The 26,879-nt window shown below is 45.4% G+C and overlaps 1 long non-coding RNA gene across 1 annotated transcript; it reads left to right on the top strand.

Moving 5' to 3' along the window:
* Positions 1-24,179: 24,179 nt before the first annotated feature.
* On the top strand, positions 24,180-26,474 carry LOC144175284 (uncharacterized). Its single transcript, XR_013323634.1, has 2 exons — positions 24,180-24,892; positions 25,786-26,474. It is a non-coding gene; the product is annotated as an uncharacterized LOC144175284 (long non-coding RNA).
* Positions 26,475-26,879: the final 405 nt, after the last annotated feature.

Below are 26,879 nucleotides of genomic sequence, written 5' to 3'. Positions count from 1 at the left end.
GCAACGCTGTCGATGAACTTTGCTACGAGGAAGACTGATTTTTCACTTGCGGGGGTTTCTTTATTTACAGATTGCATCAAAAGGAAGAGAGGATAGTTTTCCTTGCTTCGAAGGTCGATGGTCGGTTGCGGTTTCAGAGTTACATCGGTGCGGGCCCTCTTCAGGGCCCGATCATTTGGAGGGGGGGTTTGACAATACCATATAGCATAGTATACAAGCAGGGGACGGGGGTACTTCCTTCGCTCGGGTTACCCTGATACTGAGTACCCGGAGCTCCCTGCCTGGTAAACAAGCAGGGAGCCCATCAGCCGGAGCTTGAACTGGGCTCCGACGGCCACCGTTTGTGGTTTCTGGCCTTCACCTTAAAACTCGTAGCCACGGTAGATTACAGCAAGAGTATGGGGCTTGGGGTCCACGGTGTCGCCAACACCGTCACCAAGATTACGCAAGGTGCCCCGTGCGGGGTTGACATCATGTGTACGCGTGTCAATGGTTGTCTTTTGTTTACCAAATTTGATGAGTGACTGGTTACTCATTTTTCTATTCTCAACCGCAAAACTGTTTAAGCTGTTAGTTCCGCCGTCCAGCGTGGCCTGAAACAGTGCCAAGAAAAAATACCAAGCACATGTCAGCGCACGCTTCGACAGGGGCACCCCACGTCGGCCAGCTCGACCTTGGAGAACATTGCCCAGCGTTCTAGAAGTGATCTCTCCCGTGCTGTTCTCGCCAGTTCACGTTCTTTCGCGCCTAAAGATTGAGCACAGAATCCAAGTTCGCACTAGTAGCCTCTTTGGCTAAGCTGGCTGCCGCTGGGTCCAGCGCGTACAAACGCGATCCACCTTTGGAGATTTGTGAAAGCCTGCAGTAAAAACGATCCGGTCCTGCCAGTTGCAGAAGGCTCCCATCGGCAAGTTTACAAATACATGTGAGGCACAACAGCTGGGTCTCCGACAAAGGGGAAGCGACCACCAGCTCCGCTGTTTCTCCACGCGTGCACCAGTAGTGCAAGCTGCGCTAATTTTGTTTCGGAGGAGCACAATTATCGTATCCATGGAAATTTTGCGTGTTCTAAAAAAACTGACGTTAAAGCATCCTAGCAAGCATCCCGTTCAGTTTTACTATAACTTCTTCCGAGTTTACCAGCGACGACTCGCTGCGGAAGATTTGTAATGTTTTTGAATTACGACTTGTTATGGAATTGGGGGTGTTTGTTTTGGCGTTCTTTTTATGGGCCATACAAAGAAAAAAATCAAAAGAATATAACCCACGCCCGACTAAAACACTTCCACGTTTGTATTCACAACAGAAACACAATTTTGTATTCAATGTGTCAGTTATACGAGTTTATGAACTAACCGCGTTGGTGCAAGCATTTTAATTTACTAAAGCTCTGAAGTCGCACTATGGCGAGGCTTTGTATACACAGTTTCGCCAGCGCTCGCCGCTCTCTGGCAACATTGTGCGTTCACCGGAAACGTGCCCTAGAAAGCGTCCTGTTTACATTGTTTTACCGCGGTTTCAGCCTGCGTTGGTGGCGGCAGCTGCTTGTGTTTCGATAATTTCTGCGGATAAAATTATTCCGATGAAGCGCTCGCGACTCTACACTGCTGTGTTGTTCCGGGATGCAGTCTGCGTTCCGGAACAAATTTGCTATCGGAAGTCAGAACGTTCTGTTTCCCGAGAGATGAAGGCAGAAGCATCGCCTGTCTTGCCGCTATCAAGAGGAAAAACTGGGCTCCCACAAAGAGCGCGCAGATTTGTTCTGCCCACTTCATCAAAGGGAAGTAAAGTCAAGCGCGTGCTTCAATTGCACAGAGGCGATGCTCAGACGTTAGTCTAAGGTCCCCAATTACAAGGATCACGTCGGACGCCTTCGTGTTCCACCCATAACAGTAACCGCGGTGACGATTTAGTTGGACAGCAAAGCTGCATGCTACGCCGAAAATACACTGTAAAGGTGTTTCTTGTACTTAGAGGCTTAATTATCAGGGATGTGTACTGTTCGAAGCAACCCTTGGGACACCAAAGTAGCCGCGCTCCGCATGAATCGCCGCACAGCGTACGTCGCGTTGCCCACGTTTTGTTGCTCAATTACAGTGGCGCCGTTACATTTGCTTTTTATGAGAACGACGCTTGCGACTGGGTTTTCATTGGTGAGAGCAACTGACCCGTAGTTTGTCGTGTTGCCGCCAATGGAAATCGTCGCACCCCAGCTAATTTACCTTTCCGTGTGAGCGCGGACTACATGTAGGCGGGTTAACTTGAAAGTTTGATTCATGAATAGTGTACTAGTCAGTAAACCATCGTTGTTCTCGTGACTCAGCCGCACCTGACGTCATCACATAATGAGTACGTTTTGTTATCTCAGTCACACTGAACACTTTAGATCGTGATCGATTCCGATCGGCGCCGATCTATATCAAAACTGCCCATTGTGACACAGGCGCAGTAGAAAGCGATTTATTGTGATGTATGCCAAACGTTTGAGTGTGTCAACTATCCCGTTTTATGCAGCCTAAATTCCGTGTGATGAAGCGTAGGTTCCGTTTGTGTGAAGTGGCGTACCGTACACACCCCTTATTATGTGAAAAAGTGGTGTTCATTATTACGACGTTGTTAATGGTGTTGTCACATTCTTCGCCAGCCGTCGACGCAGTGGACCATTTTTTGCGATTCCAAGGCAGCTCTTCAGACCCTGCAACGCGCTAGCTGTTTCAGCCTTCATGAACATGCCCAGCGAGAAGTGAAGTATCTCCACCATCTCGCATTCGTCTCTGGACATCGTGTGACACTACAGTGGCTCCCAGGCCACTGTGGCGTATTGGGTAACCAGAAAGCGGATGAGGCTGCCCGCAGGGGCTAGAATTGAGAACACGGAGAAGGATTTTTTTCACGAAAAATGATGCCTCAGCTATGACTAAGGCAGTAGTTTTGGCTGAGAGAAACCGCTTATGGTCCCTTCCGGAGTTTCATCAGGCCTTTCTATATTGCATAGACCCGTACATGAGAATGAGGCTGCCGGAACGACTACCTCGCCGACTGGAGACACTGTACCATCGACTGCGCCTAATGCAGCGTTTACAAATTCGTTCCTTCATCGTATAGGCCAGACTTCCAACCCATACTGTGACAACTGTGGCTCACCCGAAACCATCGAACATGTACTACTAGAGTGCTCTGCTTATGCTGAATCAAGGGCCCGTTTACAGCAAAGAATTGAATGTCTCCAACCTGGACCAATAACACTAAGCTTGATGCTTGGACCATTCCACTCACCATCCTCCCAGCGCAAAGCCCTGTCTGCATTATTTGAGTACCTCGTGGACATTGGCGTCGCTACAACACTGTAGCCATCTCCATAGCGTGTGCAGTCAAGTTTTTTACTCAGCGCCCTTAAACAGGACTCTATTCATTTTTAATTTTTCTTCTTTTTTTTTATTCTGATCTTTTGTCTCCCATTCTTCTTCTACCCCCTTCTTCCTTTGTTTCCTTCTCCCCCCTTCCCCGCAGAGTAGCATGTCAGCGAATTCATGCTGGCAAACCTCTCTGCTTTTTCTGTAATAAAGAGTCTCTCTCTCTCTCTCTCTCTCTCTCTCTCTCACACACACAGTAGTAATGTAGTCGGTAGACATCGCTGTAAACACATCTTAAGGAATGTACCAGAAATAATGCAGCAAGAAACTCAAACGCACCAGGCAAACACCGCCGCGACGGCCGCGACCATTAGAAACCATTACCGGAAGTGCCGCACCGGAAGTCTTCTGGGGCGAACCGTTCAGCGCATTCATGTTTGTTTACAAACAGCGAAACCGTCTGTAGCAATTAGGTTTACGTAACCGCCCAAAACAGATTTAAAGTAATAGTCGTAACCCCATTCCAAGTAGTGTCTTCAAGAAAGCTAGGAAATTCAGAAATATCACATCAAGAATGACAATAAAACAGACAGAAAACATACTGTGCTCGGGTAGCTGGTAGTATGTGAGAGCCACCAGTATTTTGGCCGAACTCATCAGCTACGTCAAATTTATGTCCATTGTAGTCATCAGTAGTAATCCCTCTTCCTTTGTATGACACGCTTGGAATAAATTGTAGCGTACCATGCGTAACCGGACCTGTCACGGCAAGCCGAGTTCCTTGAGAACGCTAAAATAGAATGCGAAAAAAATGTGTGGGTATGCGTACGACGCCCTCCCTGAAGAGAAGACTGCTCAGCCTCATGTTACTGGTGCTTGAGCCCGCCTCTCGCTTGCAGTATCTTCTTATTGGACTGCAGCAGGATGGGGAGGCCATTCCCGTTGTTGTATATCTTCGGGTTCTGAGTTTAAAGTAGTCGAAATCAGGGCTATCAACATCTTGCCTTCGATGTGCTCGCCAGAAGGCCGGCTTAATGCCTCATTTTCGGATCGCTTCGCGCGAGTCTGGCGGGGCCTACTTTACGATTACCTCTCTCCTAGTGAAACCCGAACCAGGCCAAGCCTCGTGTACGAAGCACAGTTCTAACACGTGAGGCATGCGGACTCAGATAGACCTGAGATGGTCTACAGCACCACTATACGCACCATCTTTCCCCTAACGCCAATTTTACGGCTGAAAGGTAAAGCGAAGCTTAACACCTGAGATGGAATCATTCATCAGGGTCTTTCTTCACAGCTGCTCAAACGTGTAATATTTCCAGAGGAAGTAGCTCTGTCTGCGTATATGGGCTATCCGCCTAACACAATGCCAGCATTTCCTACCGCTACGCCTCCCGATGGGGCTCGCTATCTGGGGATGGGTCCTCGTTCAGAGGCTTCAAGTTAAAGTCGCCACAACCCGACCTGTGACTCACGCTTGCCCTGCCTGTTTTTATGTGGTGTTTGTGAATATCTGTTCATTTTATGTGCTTCCTGATTGAGATGCTGAGGCTAACGACCAGTTGGGAACCGGCCGAGCACTTGTAAACGCTTCCATGCAGCAGTTCAAGAGCACAGTGCTTCATACTAGGAGTACCCCAGATCTTAAGCTGTAGATTTATGTACCCAATACCTGGGCTCTTCTAGTATTTTGCCAAAACCGGGTGCAATGATGTAACTTTAAAAACTGTGTTTATTTCGCACGGCCATTGCAAAAACGTGCCATTTTTTAACTTCTCCGTCGCACAGATTGCACGTATCAGTGAGCAATAGTGTATTCAAAGGGAATAAAAAACAGGAAGTAAAGCCGAGAGCTGGTGATGAACAATTATGAGTAAACGTAGACATTTGTTTTGTTTGAAGGTATAAAGAGTTCAGGACTAATGCAATTTCTCACGTATATTTAAACTTTTGTGTTTTGTGCTCACAATCAGGGCTTGCCACTAGTGCCGCCTAACGGCGAGCAAACAATGCTCTAAAATTAATATGCGCAGAACAAAACGCTTCCCAAATCAGCCAGGACACTATTGTAGCAAATAATTATATTAAAAATAAAAGTGGACAAGTATTTCAAAAGGCTTTTTCGTCTTTCTTTCCGACCTACCTTAAAATAAGTAAAAGGCGACTATGTATTCCACAATAAAAAAAAAACCGTGCGATATTCATTTGTTACATTGATTGCATCAAGAGAACCTAAATAAATAGAATCAAAAAACAATGTATTTTCTTTTTAAATTTTTCAGGGTCATGCGAGCTTCTGAATTTAACAAAACTTGCGGAACTTTATTTGAAAAGACAAGAAAATTTAGAAAGCTGGGGCCTTACTAGTAATTATTCGTATTGGTCTCTGCTACGTCGCGCTCGACAGTAAGTGCTGTGTCTCTTGGTGTTGTTTTAAGTGTATAAAATAAGAATAATGGTGTACTGATAACGGCGATAATATTTTTGAAATGCAATCATAAAACAACAATCAAGGAATCAAGCATATGCGGCTTCCCTGTATCGACCTAATAAATGCCTGTAACGAAAGAGTTACGACATTGTGCCGCTACAGCTTAGCTAAGGCTTGAGTGGGCGCCAATCTAACGGGGAATAGTGCTGCATTTGTTAAGGAGTGGAATCCCACACAGCTGACTTTTCACACCTAATTCTGACATTTGAGTGATTTCCCGATATTCTATATCGTGAATATTTAGTTCTGATATTCTCTGTGGCGTAATCTCAAAACTGCGTGGCACGCTTGCATTGTGCAAAACGTGCTGCTCGGGACCTTCAAGTAATTACTTTAGCCCTGAAAACTTGCTTCTAAAGAACGAGCTCTGGGGTTACCCAGGCATACGAGATCAAAACAAAAAAGGTTGCCCGAAATGTTGCCTGGAATCAAATATTCTTCTTCCGCACGCTAAATACAGACCATGGTCTGTATTTAGCACTAAGTCAGGATGCATTCTCGCTCGCTTGAGAAGTAAATGATCTCTTCTGACGTAGTAGCAGGCTGAAAGTGAGTAAGTGAATAGAGTGTATTTGCCGAGTGCAGTTGTGCCAGAAGGCCACCTAAAATGCTCTTAACTTAGAAAGATAACTCAGGATGTACACGGAGCCACCGCCATTAAGGTTGCAATTATTTTAAGATAGCGAGCCCAGCAAAAGATGCACATTTACACCGTTAACCTACAAGCAGTGACGTTACCTCTTCTAGTCCAGGTGGGACGTGTCTTGGAATGTCAGAGGCAAATAAAGTCCTCCATTCAAACGTGTGCGGGAAACCGCAAGAGTATAAGTGACTTGCGACCAAGCCGGCAACACCCGAACTGCAGTGGTATTGTTTCGGGCGCCCCTTTTCGTGCGATACATATATACATGTCAAACCTATGGATGTTTAATCTGACGTTCGACGATGGAAGAGCGAAGGGACACGCCTTGACATGGTGAGGCCTTATAGAACGTTCTTGAGAGGAACGGCGAGCAAAAGCAGCCACCACAAGATGCGTCTGCTGGTGAGGAGCAGAATTGCATAGCAATGATAGGGTCGAATACTATGATAGTTTATGAAAAAGAAGTTGTCTCCCACCGAGGGATGGCGCCAGGTAACCTCCATGTGGTACAAAAGCTGCACGGAAAGCCGCAGAGTATTGCGACAGGGCCCGCACCTTCCACCTTTTGGCTTCTCTACGTTTGCCGAACTCCAGGTTTATCTTATGCGCTATCTTTTTCCAATGAGCACTATGCAGTATTTCTCTGAAAATCTATCTTTTTAGAAAGAAATCGCGAACTCGCTATGATTTTAATTTCATTCATCACGTCGCAACTCACCTTGAACCACAGGCGCAGGATCGTGAGTCTTTCTTATTGCTTCACCAGCTCTACGCGTGCCACCATGGCCCATGTGATTATGCGAGGGTGAAACAGCTGTTTCGCCAGCCCCTGATTACCCACAACAGGGTGGGGTGTCTGCGCGTGCATTGCAGTTCAAGAGAACCACGTTAATAGAGAAGTGGTTAGCGGCTACTTCTCTATCGCTTCTTCGATGGGGCTCGCAATCAATGCCGCCCTAGCTTGGCTGTCTTAAAGGTGCCATAAAGACAAAATACAAGTTGGGTTTGTTAGAGACTGCTTAGTCCCGATAACAATGATAAAAACATCATCAAAATCTTCGAACAAATAACGGAGATATTAAAGAAAACGTGTGACGCAGTCGCGACCCCCTAGCCAATTTCCCGCAACTTTTCTGTGACGTCGCGGAACCTTGTTTGTGCGATTTGGCGGGCACATAACTGACCTGTCGTGACGACACATAACTGGACGTCTGTAATGGCGCCTGTAGTTCCATTTGACCGCATCACTTGAATGCTAACGTGCAGTTACGCACTGAGAATTATGTTTTATTGTTGGCCCTTAGACGTCATTCTTGCTCATAACACGTCACTGTGGCGCAAAATTTGAATGTTTTTAAATAGTTCTTGCTTTTTTGCGTTAAAAAACATCTTTTGTGCCTGCAATGAAGCTGAGTGAGATACTGAATCCTAGTTCTTTCAAATTAAACAAAGTTGTATTTTTCTACTCATTGCACCTTTAACGTCCGTTTCAGAAAAGGCAAAAAGACAAATTTAATCATCGAATGTCTAGAGCTAGGCGTCGGACTGTGAAATCTCAAGAAAAGGCAAGCTTCCACAAAGCACGTACATAGACTCAGAGGTGTTAAACCTGAGTCATTTTGGTCAACTATTGTATTTGCGAACAGTATGGCTGTGTTGATGCACCGATGTCTTCGATTGTGTCTGTGGGCGTATGCTTGACTACCGTAGTGTGCTTCACTTGCATCAGAAAAGACGTGAAGGATTTTGTTCTTCTCAACGTCTTGTTCTTCTCAGCCTTTTTACCGTCTGCTACGATCCCTTTAAATACTGCACTCTTAGAGCGTGCCTACCTCCTTGTTGCATTTCGGTCACATAGCGAACAACATGGATTGCAAGAGACCATGTCACTGTATATTTGTTCCCAATCGGTCTTTGAAGGAAGTTCGTCGCCCGCAGTAGACAAGGTGACAGAGACTCCGGCAGGTCATAGTCTGAAGAACGGAGCGTTTGGTGTATTCATGTTTTTAGATAAAGAGAATAATGCCTTCAACTTTTAGAAAAAATGTTCCACTGTTTTTTACAATGAAGTTAAGCACTTTCACGGCTCGTCAAGCTGTGCAGATTTTTTCGTATAAGTGAAATTTTTAACGAAGGCGGCAGCTTCAACAAGGTTCTTCCTGAATCATATACGAATATTTATTGAAGGTCACAAAAATCTTCAGTAACTTTGTATCCATCTCTTGGCTTCTCCAGTCGCCTCGGCCCCACCCACAATCTCGCTTATGTAGATGGAATCTTGCAGAAATGTATCATGTCACTGGGTAGTCATTTTCCATGGGCCAATATGTGCTACGCCGTAGCTGTCTGTAAGAAAGGACTCGAAGTAGATCTAACGGCATCCCAATGATCCTCAATTCATATAGTTTTGTAAATGGTAGGTCTGCTTGGAGTGCCTCACGCAGTTTAAAGCCATTTGTTGTAATTAAACCACAAAATATATCCGTGGTATGGAATATACCGTACTGCTTTCTTTTGAATTCTTTGAAGTTTAGTAAGGTTCTTTTTTGTAGTATAGTTTATTATTGAGCATTCATGCTGTAGCTTAGCTCCTGGTATTGCGTTGTAAGCCAGGAGTTCACGATATCAAAGAGCTTTTTGTTTAAAATTTAGGAAGGGAAAAAGGCCGTTTACAAAAAGCATAGGTGGAAATGCTGGTACGTTTGTTTCAAGACAAATCACTGGTGCGTGGTACAGCTCAATATTTCAAATAAGATCTGCTATAGAGGCAATGAATTTATTTTACAGTTATTGGCATGGTTTTATTTCTTGTGTCACTCGCATACATAGTTTTTTCTAATTCAAAGCAGTGCCGAAAGGAGTGCACGATTAAATCATTCGTGAAACTGACATTAAGCTCATACTTATTTTGCGGCGAGAAATGTTTTCTAAACAGCACAATCGCATTTGAAAAGGTGGATTTCCACAGCTAACCATGCTACGCTCACGACGTCACTAATATACAACAGGCACCGGAGTGCGCTAAAACATTGCACTTACGGAGCTCTACAGGTAACAGGAAGGCGACCAAACGCTTATCATCGATTTAAACGAGTTGAACGTGGTTTTTAAATAAGCAGCGTCTCGACAAACCAAGACCCCGAAAAGTCGAATACTGTTTATTTAAACATTATTCTCTCATGCTGAATCCTACGAAAGTTTTGCTAAATTTCAAAAATGTGTCACCAATCTGGCGGTTGCTATCTATTGTTGATGCAAATGAACCAGTTGTGCTATGAAGCGAGTAGCTGGGTAAAACCTTCTTTTTTCAAACATTGCGCCGTATGGTAGTTAAAAAAAGTTGTTTTACAGATGGTTGGTTGATTGATGGGCGATAAATTGCTGAAAGTACTTACAGAACCATAATATCATTCAAAACACGCCATAATTTAAAAAAAACACTGGTTCGTCTTTTTCAAACGCTGGTAATTTCTGGCACTCTTCTAGTTACCTAGGAGCGTCGAACTCATAATATAACGTGGAATATATTCACAAGATGATTTCCGATTGCCTCAGCATATCGCGACAAAAGGGGATCGAAATACCATACAGACAGTTTCATTTTTATAGTTTTAATATTGAAGAGCGTAATCGTACACCCATATATAGAACGAAATTAACTTCTCTCATGTCAAACAATACCACTTCGGATAAAAGTGCCCTTGGGCTAAACAAACTGGCGTGTAATATATTGCCTCCCTCAGCAATGGTATTTTAGTCTTTAAGAATGAATCCATTGGCTAAAGTTTTTGATACTGCCTTTTTTCTATCCTGTTATAAAAACGTTTGTTCAGCGAGTTTTATAAAATTTCGGAGGGCCGATTAAAATTATATTCCTTTGAAGTGTGTGCGGCTTGTGCGAGTCTCTCTCACAACGGTCCCATTTTACATGAAGCGCACGCTTCTATTCTGAACGTTTGTTGTTGCATTTCAAGCGAATTATACTTTCCGCTATACATAGCTGACGTTTGTAGATTCTCTTTATCTCCTATACGGAGAGAAAGGATAGTTAGATTGCCAGTATGAAAAGAACATTCAGTTGACAAATTTTTGCAGAAACCAAGTTGTATGGTTGGTACGTTATATTTCTCAAAACGCGAGGTCCTTTTTTTATTCTGCTTTTCCTGGGCTTTTGAAAATATTAGATATCACAATGTATGTCTGTGGTAGGATAGTAACCGTTTTTGCTCCTTTTAAACTCTACAGTTATTTTCATGCAAGCTGAAAAACACCGAATAACAAAACGAGGTATACGGCATGCTCTAGTTGTGGCAACAAATGCGCTGTTGCAATTGGCGGCCGTTAATTTGTCTCCAGAACATTATTAGGGCGTGCTCTTTCAGTCTTCAGCAGGTAATACGACTAGGCACGGCTTTTTTAAAGTGAAACAGAGAAATCCTAATTTTTGTTCGTTCGACAGTTCGGAACATTAATGGGCCGGCAATCATCAGCTCAGTCGAAGCCGCAAGTTCCCGCCCTAATTCGCAAAACTATGCGACAGCTGGAGAGAAAATACTCGGCCTAATACTACGAGTTGTCCCCTAGGACGACTGAAGGAAATAAAGTCACAACAATACAGTTGCGGTAGGAATCGAAGCAGAATAAAATGTGCTGCCATGATCGTCAAATAAAGGTCTTTTAACAAGTTTATGTGCTTCATAATGTCACTTTAACAGCTCGAGGTGCTTTTTGTTATGCAAGAAAAATTGTAGGCCCCTGTACAAACGTGCTCTTTTGTTCAATCTAAATACCAAATAACTTAAAGCGAGCGCTGAAAACACGAATCGAAAAAACATTGCTGCATCTGCTCGAACCAGAGAAAAATAAAATGAACCCGGAGCTCTGCGCTTGATCAAAGCGAAAAAAAAGCTACGGGTCACGTAAGCAGTTTGTAGCGCTCTGACACACTATGTAAGGCATGCAGAAAGAAATGTTCGCCAAAACGATCTCCTAAAAATTTTCGGAGAACAACAGCTCAGAATAGGTTGTTGCACATTGAAAGGTCTCTGAATGAAAACCGCCAACGGCGTACATTTTTGTTGTCGTTTGTACTCGACGAAGACTTTCTTGAGTCGTCATTCCAGCAGGCCTCACCTTGTAATAAGTCACTTTTGAGTGAGTTCCTGCTGACATGTAAGCAGACGGTATCTTAAAATTGCTTTCTACTGCAGGCAGAAAATTCCAGAGGTGAAAGAAAAGTTTGGTATAGTTCATAGCCTCACCTGTAGTCCCTAGGCCATAGTTCTTAGCCTTAACGGCAGCTGATTTGGAGTTGAGTGCATACTGCTCCGTAAAAACTGCCACAGGTGAAGATCGCTGTACACAAAACACGCTGTATACTCAAGCAGAGAATTGCTATTAACCGATTGTAATGTTTCAAAACTTATTACTTATCACCTCTGTCGGCAATCAATTTTAATCTGAAAAGTACATCTACCATAGAAAGTAACCAAAACTTCCGCCAGATGTTTACATATATGAAGAGTTGCGTGTTTCTAAACCTAACACGAAAAGTTTCTTTTGTATGTGAAACCATGTTTTTTTTGTTTCCGCAGGCACCCCATTACCGCACTCGTCGAGAAACTGCAATGCGCAAACAAAGCTTACTCAGAAGGTTACGGTGATGACTGTGAAGCGCAATTAAACTGGAAATTGGAAAATGGCGTAGACTGCCCTTTTGACCTCTTGGTTAACGTTTCCGTCCCAATGATACTTCCAAAACGTGGTAAAAAACAGCGAATTATCACACTTAACCTTCGTAATACCACATTCATCAGAGAAATGATCGACAGAGACAGTAGTACCTGGAGCAACGTTCAAGACTTTGAGGCGGTAGGTGTGTCGTAAAACAACTACTAACAGACTTCACCTATTTGCGTTACGACCCTTCTGGAGAAAACGGTGGGGATAATTATCGAAGTCTACGTCATTTGTGTTCTGGAGAAAAAAGGCGAGGATAATTTGGGAACTGTATATCAAATTGCAGTCTTTGCAACTTCACGATACTATACGTAGTGTTATCGTTAGGATGCAAGGCTAATGGGCGAGATTGATGTTGTGCCACCAAATTTGTTGCTTGCGCATTCTTTGCTGCAAACGTTTTACATTCCTTTAGAAAGCATGTTAGATGCTCTCACATGCACATATTCTGAGTAAATAATTTATTATCGCACGATTCATGTGAACAGGATTCGGTTTAGGTTTCAGGACGCCGATTCAAGCAGTGACGTCACAGTGTTGCGAGTACGCTTTGCCACGTGTGTCTACCACGCGGCGCTGCGGTACGCTGCGACTTTACTGCGGCGTCTGCTCCCGCACATACGTGCTTTACCACGGAAGTAAACATGCCGACTTGTCATGTCAAGCCTCGACGGCTCCGACGCGGACTCCTTGTCTGCATCCTCGGATGCAGACAAACGAAAACCAGGGATATGCAAATTATCGAAACGCAATTGGATATGCAAACCATGCCCCTTAAAAAAACCGCCCCCCCCCCAAAAAAAAAAAAAAAAAGTTGTACGCCTTGTGATCGAGCGGGCGCGACGCGAGAGACCACTGCGCCACCGCACAAATGGTATCCCACCGCGAAATAGCCGGTGTACTAGATGGAGGCCCATTCTTTGCGTCGTACATCGGTGTTTACTAGCTAGTTTACAGAATTCCTGGCTGGCCAACTGAACTTTCTTAGATAGCGCTTGCGCAGCAAGGTTCCGCAAAGCCCCCGCAATAGCTTATCGTCATCAACTCTGCTCCTTCGCGAAAGCGCTCGCAAAAATAAGTGTGACCGGCTGCGACTGCGATTTTGCACTGTAGGGATATTGCTTGCCGTACTTTGGTTTTACGTTTTACGTAAAAAACCTTGGCCGATATTAATCTCTTATTAAGCGCTGGACACATGTACGATTGGTACACGCGATTCGCATGCGACTGATCGTAACGACTGTCGCCACGACTAGTCGTACGCTTGAATTTGAGATGAATGGTCCGATGCGCGCGTGCGATGCGCCGTCGGCGCCGCACCGCCCACTGTTTCTTTTTTTTTTTTCTCCATGGTCAACTACGACGATCGCTGAGCTGAATTTGTAGATTCCGCGCGTCGTTCGCAAGAAAGAGATAAACCAGGCAATCGTGAAACGTTTGCTACGTTCGGAAACAGTCCGCGCACACGCCGGCCGCGCCTGCCAGCTCGGCACACTCAGCGGCTCGAACTGGCCCAGACCACGGTAGCAACCGCTTGTCGCTGCTCTTCCGAATCAATCTGATCGCTAAAAAGAAGTTCCACATGCGAGAAAGTTGGTGTTAGTGTGGCGAAAAATTGTGCTAGGGATTGTTGTCAGGGCTTATTTTGATTGATTGATGGTAGGGTTTAACGCGCCGACGCAACGCAGGCGATGAGGTGCGCCGTAGTGGAGGGCTCCGGATTAATTTTGACCACCTGGGGATCTTTAACGTGCGCCGAAATCTCGTACACACGGGCGTTTTTGCTTTTCGCCTCCATCAGACAGGGCTTATTTTAAAAGCGGCGATCAGATATCTGCTGCGATGCAAGCCTACGCTGACCGGCCGTGGATGCCGCGGTGCGCGATGCGGCTAGCGGCCGAGGGATAGCCACACCTGCGCGGAAGCATCGAAACAGGCTACGCAGATGTCTTGGTCACCGATCGCTCAAACGGCAGTTATAGCTGAAATAAAGTTCGACATTCGAGAAAGGGGATGATAGTGTGGTGAAAAGTTGTGTTACGGGTTGTCATTTGCAGTTGCACAGATAGCGGCGATCAAATATCCGCCAGGATGCTAAGCCTAAAGTTCCCATCACCCGAGCCGACCTGAGCAACGCAAGCCGGTTGCGGCTCCGCCGACCAGCGAACGAGGCCAAAAAAGGTTCTAACGATAAATCGTAACGATCAGTCGCATGCGAATCGCGTGTACCAATCGTACATGTGTCCAGCGCTTTACCCAAATTACCCTAGGTAACTCTTCTGCACGAAACTTACCTTATATTTTCTACAGGCGAGCCGATCGCACACGCATATGCAGTTTGCAGCTCCGTGGTAGCAGCGTCGCCGAAGAGCACGGCCGAAGCATCGAACGCCAAGATACGGATCGCACTAGCGCTAGTGTTGAGTTGTATGGACTACATGGATCTTACTGAGTTTATTACCCTCCAGAAACTAACAAAATAGAGCCGCATTCATTGCGGCACGAATGTTGTCGGGGTGCAGTTTTCGCTTCTCGGTCGATTCCCGACGACGCGTCGGGCGACCGGTTTTGTTGGCGTCTTCGGTCGGCGAGTCAGTCTCACTACGGCGACTTTCCATCGGCCGACGTGCTTGTGACGCCGTCGGCGGAGTGTGACAACGCGGTCTGGCAAGTCGGCAGTTGGCCGATGGTTTGGCGACTCGTCGTCATCGCCGCCGTATCGGCATAGTGTGTGATACGACCAAGCTACCAAACAAACCGGGGTAACTGGAGTTCACGTTGACGTCGCTCGAGTCGCTAACGTGGTATGACGTCACAAACTTTGTTGCGCTGGCCATTCACTGACGTCATGGTTAGTGGCGCTAGCGATGGATCCCGATCTCCAGAAGATCATTTAGGTACTTTTTAGAAGCGAATTAAAATATATATTAGGCGCTTGCTGTACCCAGCACTTCGTGTCAAGGGTCCTTGCATACAGAGAAAGCGTACAGCAGGCTTTTTACAGACTTAAAGTTTGGTGGCACAACACCTTTATGCCTTTTTAAAGACATTTCGCCCCCTTGTGGAAGGGGAAAGAGGCTCGATCAAGAAAACGCCGGACAACATTACGTGGAAATGCAGCGAAAGCTACAAAATCTAACTACGCTGTTTTACTGTACAGCTAGAAGAAGGTCAACAAAAATGATTTTCCGGGGGTAACATATGCATTTCATAAATATATACCTTTTAATTTTAAACATGAATTGATAATTCAACTAAATTATTACCTTTATCAACCAGAATAGGTTATACAGGGAAGATTTATTTTTAGAGTTTTGGGGATTTTCTTTTTGTTTCGGTGTCGGCAGTCGCGTCGCATAGGTTCCGGCAAAAGCAGAAACAAGGCGTACTTGTCCACGCCACGTGTCTTTCCCTGCGGTGGCTCGACACATCATTCGCATTATCAGATTTTGTAGAAGCTTGGCAACCAAAAACTGTCAAATCAAACGAATTAGGTAATCTGCAATGTGTAATGCCAAATAAGACTGGCGCAACCAGGAATTTCCATAGTCTCCGCATATCGTTCGGTTAGTGAGCTTGCCCACCTAACGAGACCAACTCTCACACTAGTCGAGGCGGAGGTTCTGAATATCCCCCTGAATTCCCTTGGTGACCGCAAGACAACCCAAATCTGTTGAAAAATCAGGAATGCAGCGCTACGGTAGTAGCGCCTTTTCTGCTCTTCGACGGAAAGTACATCAGTACTTTCGGGCAACCAGGCCCCAACTTCACAAAAGATCCTTAGCAATGTACCCAGCCTTCCTAACATGCGGCTGCCAACGCTGACTGTCGCAACGATGCACAGGTCTCGGAGTGACATTGGATATGCTATACGAACGAGAAAATGTAGCTTTGCGCATCTCAAAAGGCAGGGCAGCACCGTGTGGCGGCTGAAATATCTGATGACCTCCCGAGAAATGCGAAAGTAGGAAGAGTACGTACATATAATCCTTCAATTAGGTTCACACATAGACAAATCTCAATACCGACGAATCAAGCACAAATTCGTATGTAAAATTTTCAGAGTTGAAAATGTAGGACGACTAAATAAGTATGAAACTTGTCCTACAGGTAAATATTTATTACTAGGAAGTACTCATTAACACTGCTCCTTATACATGCCGGCGTTTACTTGATTTATATTTTGTCTGAGCTGGTTCTGGATCCGTGCCCCTTATATGGCAGTTGAAGGGACAAGTTCTCATCGACTTTCTCTATTGAAGTCTGGATATGACTCAACGAGGAGATTTTGTTAGACATGTCGGTAGAGCACTTGCTGAAGTTATGTTATTTTGCGGTGACACCGAAAACATTCGATACCAGCGTACATGGTAAAATGCTTTTAGGTGCAAGCCATAAATTCTACGTCTATCCTAAATAAACCTTCTCACAAGAAACTATTTACACACATTTATCTACTTTCGCTACTCTAAATACTCTTTCTACGACTAAGCTAGAGAGCTGAGTCAGTTGGCTCATACTCTTTGGAGTGGGAACCAGTGTTTAAAACGCTACACAAGGGAAGAATACAGACACAGACGGCACTGGACTTACAACTGATTTATTGGAAACAAACTCCCCTGGCTAAATACAAAATTTTCTTCGCTTTCGCATGCGCAGAAAAGCCACACCTTAGGCAAAAAGAAGGCAAGCAGGGCACAAACCCCAATCTTACACGTGTTGCAGTCCGTTAAGAAAAGCAATTTCTTTTTCGGTGATTACCACAGGGGGTTCAGTGACACATTCTCACCGTGTTTATATATCAATGAGGCTTCGATAATATCCCGCTCCTGCTTTGTCGCGCCCCACTATGGACACGCTTTTCAGATCCGGTCTGCAACGGCATTGGCGCGCATGTGAAATATGGTGATTTCTTGTTCGTACAAAAGAAAGGCATCTGTATAGGTTCTTGTCTTGCTCCGGTTTCATGTCATGTATTTTTAGGCAAGTTTGAGGGCATTCTCTAAGAAGCCCTTGACGATACACGTGTGATTAGTATTTTTAGATATGTTGACAATTTCTTGGTAATGTTAAACTTGAGTACTAATGTCGTGCTTTTACATGTGGCTGATAACATCATGACCGTTATTAATAACTGCTCCAAGCAACTAAATTTCGTGCGAGAAATACCCCGGACAACGCCATTAGGTTTCTGGATTTGAGACTAACTTTTTCCATTGACGAACATCTGTGTTGGATGTATGAACCCCGCTCAAAGAAATGTCGTTTACCATTTGCCTCCACTCTTTCAAAATTGGTAAAACGTAGCAATGCTCATATGTGATTTTCTAATGCATTAAAAAGAGCTGTTGTCACACGATGGAACAAAGCTTTCGCCAGCAAGTCAAGCGCCTTCTAGTGCTTTCGACGCTTTTGCATGCGGTGGCCGAAACCTGTCCAGGAAGTTAAAACAACCACCCGCAAATCCTGAACCTCCGGAAAAGAACGCTGCAAGGTGCAAGTCACGCCCTATTTCCACGTAATTTCTCAGAACATGAAAAGTACAGCCGAAAAACATGGATTAAAACGGTATTTTCTGCCCCGCGAAAGCTTTCGGGCTTGTGTGCTCTTATACACAACAAGCAGCCCGAGAAAAAGTGCTGTAAAACGCAGCATCGAACGAGATTCGTTGACTGCGTAGACAGTGTAATATATTCAATTCCTTTGTCCTACAAGAATGTGTACATCGGCCAAACGGGCTGGAGTAGTAATGACCGAATTTGTGAACAACGCACGTGCTTCAACAATGGTAGGGGCAGCAACTTGACGGAACATGCGCCCCAATGCCGTTGCCGCCCGGATCTGAAAAGCGTGTCCATAATGGAGCTTGGTGCGACAAAGCAGGAGAGGGAGATTATCGAAGCCTTATTGTTATATAAACACGGTGAAAAATGTGTCAGTGAACCTCTGTGGCAATCACCGAAAAAAAAATTGCTTTTCGGACTGCAACACGTCCAAGACTGGGTTTTGTGTCTTGCTTGCCTCCGCGTTGCGTAAGGTTTGGCTCTTCTGCGCATGCGAAAGCGAAGGAAATTTTGTATTTAGCTAGGGAGTTTGTTTCCAATAAATCCGTTGTATGTCCAGTGCCGTCCGTGTCTGTATTCTTCCCTTGTGTAGCGTCTTAAACACTGGTTCCCACTTCAAAGAATATTTCGACGAGGTTGGGGTTAATGGTCGGCATGCCTAGAACATGGTGTGGGAGGCCACCACTGTGTCATAACGTGCGGACGACTTGAGCAAGGGTCTACAAACTCGGTTTCGTGCACCAAGCGCCAAGTTAGTCGGCTCACCGCCCTTCATATTGGAAGTTACAAGGGCTTCGTGGATTTTACCGGCAGCATAGAATGCTACTGATGACTGCCAGTTTGAAGTAAATGGGTGTCCCATGCTTTGAGAAGTAGTTCAGAGAACAACGTTTCCCAAATATTCAATCACTGAGTGTTATTTTCATGCACAATGCTCCGTAAAGAGGCATTCAGCTGGAAAATTTTCCCTCAAAGTCGTCGTCCACATCTGGCTTTTAGATGCAGCCGCAATGCTTGCACCCTTGTGCCAATGAAACGCGCCAACACGTTCCCCTCCTGACCCTCTATAAAACGCTGTCGTTGCTTTTTTTGGAACCTTACGTTATCTAACTGGTTTATCAAACTACAGTAAGTTAACAGCGATCACTTCTACTGCGAGAAACGCGGAAGTAGAATTATTCGGATAGCTTGTGATGCAGATGGCCCAGGATTCTGCTGGAGTTCATGGGCACCGGGCCGCCACCCGAAGAGAAAAAGTTACATCCTGCCTTCTACCTGCACCCAAAATAAAGTTATTCACTCTCTGTTGGAAATATCCTTGAGGGACTTGCAAACGTAGTGCTTATGAACTGAAACCAATACCTAGGTAGTCCAGAAGTGTCGGGCATGGGTCTTCGCTCTTCACTCACTCAACTGATGTGTCTCGAAATGTTCGCTGTCTTTATTCTCAAGGTTTATGGGTATAGCGTGGGTGACGTGCAGTCTTCCTGTTGCAAATTTAGATGGCAAGGGGGACCATTTTTTGCGTTATTTATTGAGTACTTCAGTTTTTGTTTGAAGAGGCACTTTCACACCGTGTCCGTAAAGATAGGCCTGCAAGACACGCGTCTAGTATAGCTGGGGCGCGTGCGGCACTTGTACTCTCCAATATTTTCTTGCCACCAAAGGTCCCAAAATACGCAGTCGACGCTTTTATCAGTACATTGCATTCCAGATTAGCATGGAACAATGTAGAAGTTGCAGAATTGTAAGCGCAGGACGGCATTCCATACACAGAAAGCAGGGGCATTGAGCGATGTTGCAGGTAGTTGTACTTTAGGCGCAGCCGTTTGTTCTGTATTTTTTGGTTTTTCGCTCAAAACTGTCCGCCGCAAACATTTTTATTTCTTGGAATAAAAATAACCACTTAGGACGCTTGCTCTCAAGTTTTTATGCGATAATCGATTAGCGAACAAACGTAAACCTAAAAACATTTCTCTGAATCTATGTAAATGCGACCGTTTAAAAATAGTTACAATCTACGCCCCATGGTACCACTGCAAGGACAGCGGGTGTTAACTTTCCGTTACAACACTCGCTAATGGATCGACTTTGTGTAATACGTCGGCCCCAAGGCGGTAGAGGGTTTTTGTTTCAGAGCAGTGCAGAGGCCGGGCTTGTCGTCGTAACTTGTCCTCGGTCACGATATCTAGCCACCGCAGCTATGCGGCGGCACGCACCCAAACGGAGGCTTTGAAATGGTAGCTGCTGCTTCCTCTATACAGTCTTCCGGCGAAAAGTAAGGTCGATAATTGAACAAGAGCTTCATATAGGCGGAACCGTACAAAACTCCTGGAACCGCTTGCGCTTGTCATAGTGGTCCCCAATATTTAGCGCAAATAAAAGTAAAGGTGCGCTTGAGTCAATATATATGCACTTAACAGGCAGTCCCCTGGTCCATTTAGTTAGGAACGCTCATTGGGTTGGTTTTTAAGCGAAATAAAGAATTGGCCGCACACGCGAAAATAAAACGTTCAAAAAGGCGTAGAAAGGCTCCAGCATGTGCTAGATAAAAGCAAACACAACAAGAATAGAACTTCCGCTCGTGCTGTTCCAGACAGAACAAGAGACAAAAGATAAAGAAAAGTATGTGAGCTGTCCCAGGACAAGGCGCGCGAGCACTGCCAAGGCGGGAAAATTCAATTGCATTCAACAATCTTCTGCTCAGTTCATCAAGATAGGAGTGAGCCAGTGTGGGTAACTGCGTGATATGCGGTAGCAAAGAGCTGAAAATGGCGCCATGGCCTCTCTGGCGATTCTCTGCTTTGCCCTTCCAACAGCCTTCACGTTGAGGGGAACTGCTATATATTTTTTTAAATAATGAAGCGCTCACAGAGCGTATTGTACGGCGCCTATTTCGTTTACTGAGCAGCCGATTGATTGGAGTATTTTTGGTGTTTCTGAAGGATAACAATATAAACACTTCGTAGCAGCGTCAAATGGTGCCGCAGCAGTTTCTTCTTAACGACCAATAAATCATGCAGCTGTATCTGAAAGCTACACAAAAGTTCGTTGTAACTGCCTATGATAAATTGGCAAACACAGCCTAATTTCTAGCAGGCGCACAGCTGGTGTTCTCTAGCGAACGTTTTGCAAAAACACCCTGAATATGTACTCGGGGACAGTGATTGACATATATCACATGCTGAAAGTCAGGCGGCGTACGCATAATGTGTCCACAAAGTTGAGAGAAAAATGTCAAAACACCAAACGTCAGAGTAGCGCATGTGTTCACCTAGCAAGTAGACATACAGTTCGACGTGTAATTCCTTGGCAATCATATACTTATGAATATCTCAACTTCAAAAAATATACGGGAATAATTTTAAAATTCGCTGTGATTCAAACACGTTTCTAGAGTGGGGACCATGTTTTTTGAACGTGGTCGCTCTATTATTTGCCTCCTTCTGGCTATCTCTGAGAATTTAGACAGTATGGCTGACGCATGGCTCGTCTGTATTTATAGTAAAGGACACTGAGAGCCATTTGTGTTTTTTAATCCGCCGTGGTGGACAGAATATTGCATAGGTGGGCACACAAATCACAGAAGAGGACAAATACTCACATCCAGGGATTTCGAACGAACCTTGGTCACCGTCGCCATGATAATGGTGTTTTCTTATGAGCTATAGAGCTTGGCAATGTCAGTTTTATCAAACAACTGCTTTATACGTTATCCAGTATTTAAAAATCATATTTTCAAGGTAGCGGTGGGGGTGTAGTTTTTGATGTTCTGATATTCATTCTTTGATTAATGTAACGTTGAAGTACGAATAAAAAAGCTGTAACAAAAATATAGTTTCGAATAGTGTGTAGGATATATACTTTATGGTAAAGAACACCGGCTGAAGACGCTGCAAAAGTGTGTTTGTTGCGCGCCCGAAGACATTCTCTTATAAGATCATCTGGTCGTGCATCTAACTCCGCAGATTTTCAGACTTCTGGTACCTGCCACTCTTTCAAGTGAGGTGGATCGTCATCAGCAACATGTTTGTAAATTACAGTTGCTTGTTCGAGCTGGCACGATGTGAGGTCAACGTGCGACATTATCCGCGTTTTTTCAACAGCTGCGAGACTGCGGATGTTCTAACCTCCTCTTGGCCCCCGCCAAGCTCCTCTTACCATTAGGGAGCGCGGGAGACCTCGCCAATTTTGGTTCATCTCACAGCTCGTGAATTACCTGACGTAATTTATACGACCTCATAATCGACGAACGAACATCAGCGTACTCACCACTACTTTAATCTATTCCAGCTTTAGCTGCCTTCTTTGCGGTATTGTGTGGTCACTGCTTCACCAGCGTTCGCTTATGTTTTGCTGGTGCGGACACTGAATGCTGGGCCGTGCTGTTCCACACAAGAAAACAGATGGAAATGCATTGTTTTGCGATGCCGCAGCTTTTAGACACTTAGCAGCACTTCTTGTCGAAGCACTGAAGCATGCCACGCTCTAGGATAAATTCCGACTGCAAGTACCATAATTGTCAGTCGTAGAAGGGTATTGTTGGGTACAGCTGCAGCGCACGCATCCATTCCTTGAGGGTTGCAGGAAACGTGAAAAACCTCGCGTGTTTTTATCATTCGCCTGTACCAGCGTTGCAAAGCATTTACTGCCCAAATTATTCTCGCTCAAGTCTGAAATCAATACCTACTGTAACAGAAGGTATCTTTGTGTTACCTATTGTTATGTTGGTGTAACCTTTGAAAAAAGAAGGCATTATAAAATCCATACCAGTAACATATGTTCAAAACTGAACAAATCCTATTTTACCATAAGCAACCTCGACAGTATTTACCCAATGCAACGCCAAAAAAGCAGCATTCCAATATATTTCATTTCCATCTAATATGGTGCATACAGTCTTGGCGTTATAGCTATCGATTATATCTACATTCTATCCTTACTTTACAAAGAAGAGCTGTCACATTTATTATTTTTTAATAGTACGAAGCACTCCACTCCAACCTTCAAACAGCTGATTATTATGCCCTCATTAGCTGCCAGATGATGTTTTTGTGTGCCGCCGCCGGTGGAACTACTAAGGATATCTAAATGCCTCTTGGTGCAGTGCTTCCAGACGAGTCCCAGTTTCAAACCCCGAAGCTTGGTGGCGTCTCAGCGTCTGTTCTTGCAGCTCATCCGGCTGGGAGAGTCCAATGCCGGAAAGACTTTGCTCATGCGTATCCGATTCAGGGTCGACTCTCGCCTACATGCGGCACTTAACACTCTCAACGTTCTCTACCCACAAAGGCGGAAGAATCAACGTCACTTAGATCCGCCGTGGTCTTTCGAGAGTTTGAGGTTTCAGCTCGACATCCCCGGCATTCGCTCGAAGAGATTTAGACCAGTGGCTGAAGCGATAACGTTAGCACTTGAGCACTTGGGCCGGTTGTACGGGGATTGTGTTAACGCGTTTACGGGCGGCTCTGTGGACGGAGAATTGAACATCAGCGCAGCGACCATTGCGATTCCCGGCATACACATTTCCTGGCCACTCGCATTGACCATTTGACATCATCTACAACGGCGGAGTGTATAGCTATTGAGGTGCCCTTGAAAAAGATCACATCGCTTCGGGTGCGGCGCGTGGTAATTCTTACGGATTCCAATTCAGCCATTAAATTATTGCAGCTTAGATTTCCGGCAGATAAACCTTGGCAATCGTCCCTAGGTCTACTTGAGTAGCTAAATGAAAACGGGATTAGCGTTCGCTTTCAGTGAGTTACTTCCCATGTCGGAGTGATTGGAAGCGAAATCACGGGCAACTTGGCCCGTGAACCGACCTCTTGCACTCGTTTTCTGAAAGTGGCTCCAGGCGAACGTGGCATTTTAAAAACCATCATTACAGAACACATAAGATGTCTTTGGCGACCACACACCAACCTTGTGCTACAAAAGGAATAAAGAGGACGGAGGCATCCTTACTGTTCTGCATCCGGAGCCACTCCGCTCGGACATCGGCGTGGCTTCATAAGCTGAACCTTATATCCTCACATCTGTGCGCAACGTATTGTGTAAGAGGTGGCATCGGACATATCCTTTTGAAGCATCGAGAGAATGCAACGGAGAGGTTAGCTTTGTTGAAAGGACATCGAAGGAAAGCTGCTCTGCATGCCTCTTTTGATGATATAATATTTCCCATAGGCCAATAAATTACCACGAGAGACATTTTCCGTCTGATCCTCGGGTTTTTAAGGGACACGCCTCAATGATTCCTGGGAGTTTTCCTGCGCATACCGGCAAAAAAGTGCTGATCAAGAGACTCTGGGGCCGTATTCTGCTGGTCATCCGACGCGCGCCGGAACGATTTCCGGCGCCCTTCCGACGCGGATGTTTAGAGAGAGGAGAAAGTGGGCTCTCACGATTGGCTCGGAGCGGAAAACGTCAGCCGGCCTACGTCACGCGGCTATATTTTGGCTATTTTTTGGTGACGTCACGTAGCCAAAGGCTCCCGCTCGTTCTCCCGCGACCGGCGGGTGAAATCCGGCGCGGTTAAGAGCGCATCGGATTGTACGATGGCTGCGTATATGCCGCCTGTGTTCGCACTTTTGTTGGAGCTGCTGGAGGAGGATCCCGTGCCTGAGCGTCGACTGAGTGACGGCGACTTTCAGCGCCGTTTCCGTGTCAACAAGGGCCCGGCGCGGATGCTGTGCGACGCACTTAACGAGCACGTTAGGCCTCGAGGTGCGACGGGGCTATCTACGGAAGCGAACGTGATGTGCGCTCTGAGGCTCTTCGCTACCGGCAGCTTTCAACAGATTGTCGGTAGCGGTGATACTCTTGGCATGACGCAGCCGTCGGTCAGCCGCAGCATTCACGCCGTTGCCAAGGCGCTGAAATTGGAAGCCCTTATCGGCCATCGAGGTGCAGCGAAGTGTCAACACATACGAAGGTGCTGTGCGTGCTGTGTCCCTCTTCGCAACTGACAGTTTGCAAAGCGTTTTCTGCCACCATGAAACACTGTCGCACCCCGACGCCAGTCGCAGCGTTCACACTGTGGTGTCGGCACTGACGGAGCTCCGACACACGAGGGTTTTGGATACCCCGGCGACGTAAGCACGGTGTAAGTACTACTTGTTTCTGGCTACGTTTGTTACGGAAGCAAAAAATTGTTTTGCATCGAAGGGAAAAGGAGCGCGATGTCTGAAAAGCAGTCACTGAAATGCGTTTGTTTTGAGCGGTGTGGTGTGGTGGCAGTGATCTCCCATAAATTTCGCAATTGTGCATGATCAAATAGTGTGTCAAAAAAAAAACTTAGCAGATGCATGCATATGTAAATAATCTTTTAACTCTCCGGCCTATGTTCGCTTAAGTGAAATGATATCGAAAAGGTATGTCAATAAATGTAGCTAAAATGAACACGTTCAGAGGTATCGAATAGGGTGGCGTCTTGAAAGAAAAAAAGCTTATAAAGAAAGATAAACAGGTGTATTGTGTTGGTCGTCTAACTGACTTCATAAAGAACCGTGTAATATATGCGTAACGTATATCGCCCTCGCCCCGCCCCCATCGTGTGTCAACTGCTTCGGCGCCTTCACTTCGGCTGAGATGTTTCCCCCTGCTTGACACATAGTGAATAGGTGACAAGTTCAGCTTGTCGGCTCGTTTTAAGGGTTTATCGATTTCGAAATGCGGGGTGGGGAGGGGAGGGGTTGTATTTCGCAGTTGTACCGCATAGATGGGTGGGAGGGCCCTTATCTATAGTTGTAAGTAACCAATTTTCCTCTCAGGTCGCCTGCATGCTCTAATTCCCCTGCTACGCGAAACAGCGACGATTAAAAAAAAGGCACATACAACACGGCGATGTCGTTTGTCGTTGCATGCAGTTGCGGAGTGGATCAGTTACAAGTAACCCAATTCTTTATATTCTTGCTCTTGTTTATTACCTTTTCCTTTTTTCAAACTGTGTACTTGTTTAATGCTTTAGTACATATTTGTGTTATGTATTTCTTTCAGGTGTGCGACGCCAGTATGAAGGCCCTGACCGTGACTGCCGACTACAGTGCCTTTGTGTGACTGGATGTTCACTTTTGCCCGTGACGTGTAAAGCCTGGCGAGTTCTGGGGTTGACGGTGGCCACCTGCTCGAGTCGTGGCTCATGACACCCCCTGCTCGTCGTCCAGGCCCCAGACACCTGAAGAAAAGTACAATGCCGCACATGCTTCGATGTGCTCTGTCGTAAAGTGCAGCATTGCAGTTCTCAAGAGCTGTTTTCCTTGCCTGCAGTAGCACCAGCTTTTCTTCATAGGCCTCTTCTGGCAGCCAACATTGTCAGTGTGTGTTGTGTGGCTGCCTGTTGGAACGACTGACGACAATAGCTGCAGCAGCACCAAGGGACGAGGGCAGTGATACAGACGATGCGGCTGATGAGGTGCCTGCCCCCGACAGGAGCAAGAAGCTCCTGAAGGACAGGGCAACCAACGCATCTTCAGACAGCTTTGTGGCACTAAACATGTCATTTTTAACTTTCGTTTCTGATTGTGTGTGGTGTGCGGTGTTTGTTTTGTCGGGAGAAAATTGTTTTGTTGTTGTTTCATGTAGCATATACTTTGCCCTGACGCGACATTGTTTCCTGTAGAGAAGCTTCTTGTCGTTTTGTGTTTGACATGGTTGTGTGAGGACAACAGAGAAAGTTGCTTTGCTTTCGACCACTATATACTATGTCTTGACACGGTGTTGCTTGATCTGGGATAGGCCGTGACTACTGTTTTGATGGGTCGTGAGGCCTTGTTGTGGGTATAGAGACCGGTCAAGATTCTCTTGAGAAAATTCTGTTTATTACACTGTAACCGTCATTCTGCTGTGAAGCAAAGAATGATGATGCATGTACCACAAACAAAAAAAAAATAATCAGTATACTGCGGAATCTTCTAGACACGATTAGTTCAATCCAGTCAAGAGTTATATTATGACATAGCACAACCATTGCACGGTGACTTTGTTTGGAAATCTCTGACAGATCATTTTACTTAAGAGAACACGATATGCCAGTATGCATCTCCACTGTTGATAAAAAAAGTAAACATGCTTAAAATATTGGAGGCTGTCTC

The sequence above is a fragment of the Haemaphysalis longicornis genome, unplaced genomic scaffold, assembly GCF_048455015.1.
Source record: "Haemaphysalis longicornis isolate Haplotype H1 unplaced genomic scaffold, Haemaphysalis longicornis Haplotype H1 scaffold_3, whole genome shotgun sequence".
In the NCBI taxonomy this organism is placed as follows: Eukaryota; Metazoa; Arthropoda; class Arachnida; order Ixodida; family Ixodidae; genus Haemaphysalis; species Haemaphysalis longicornis.
Note: the sequence above shows the minus strand (reverse complement) of the source record. Positions and strands in the feature narration are given on the sequence as shown.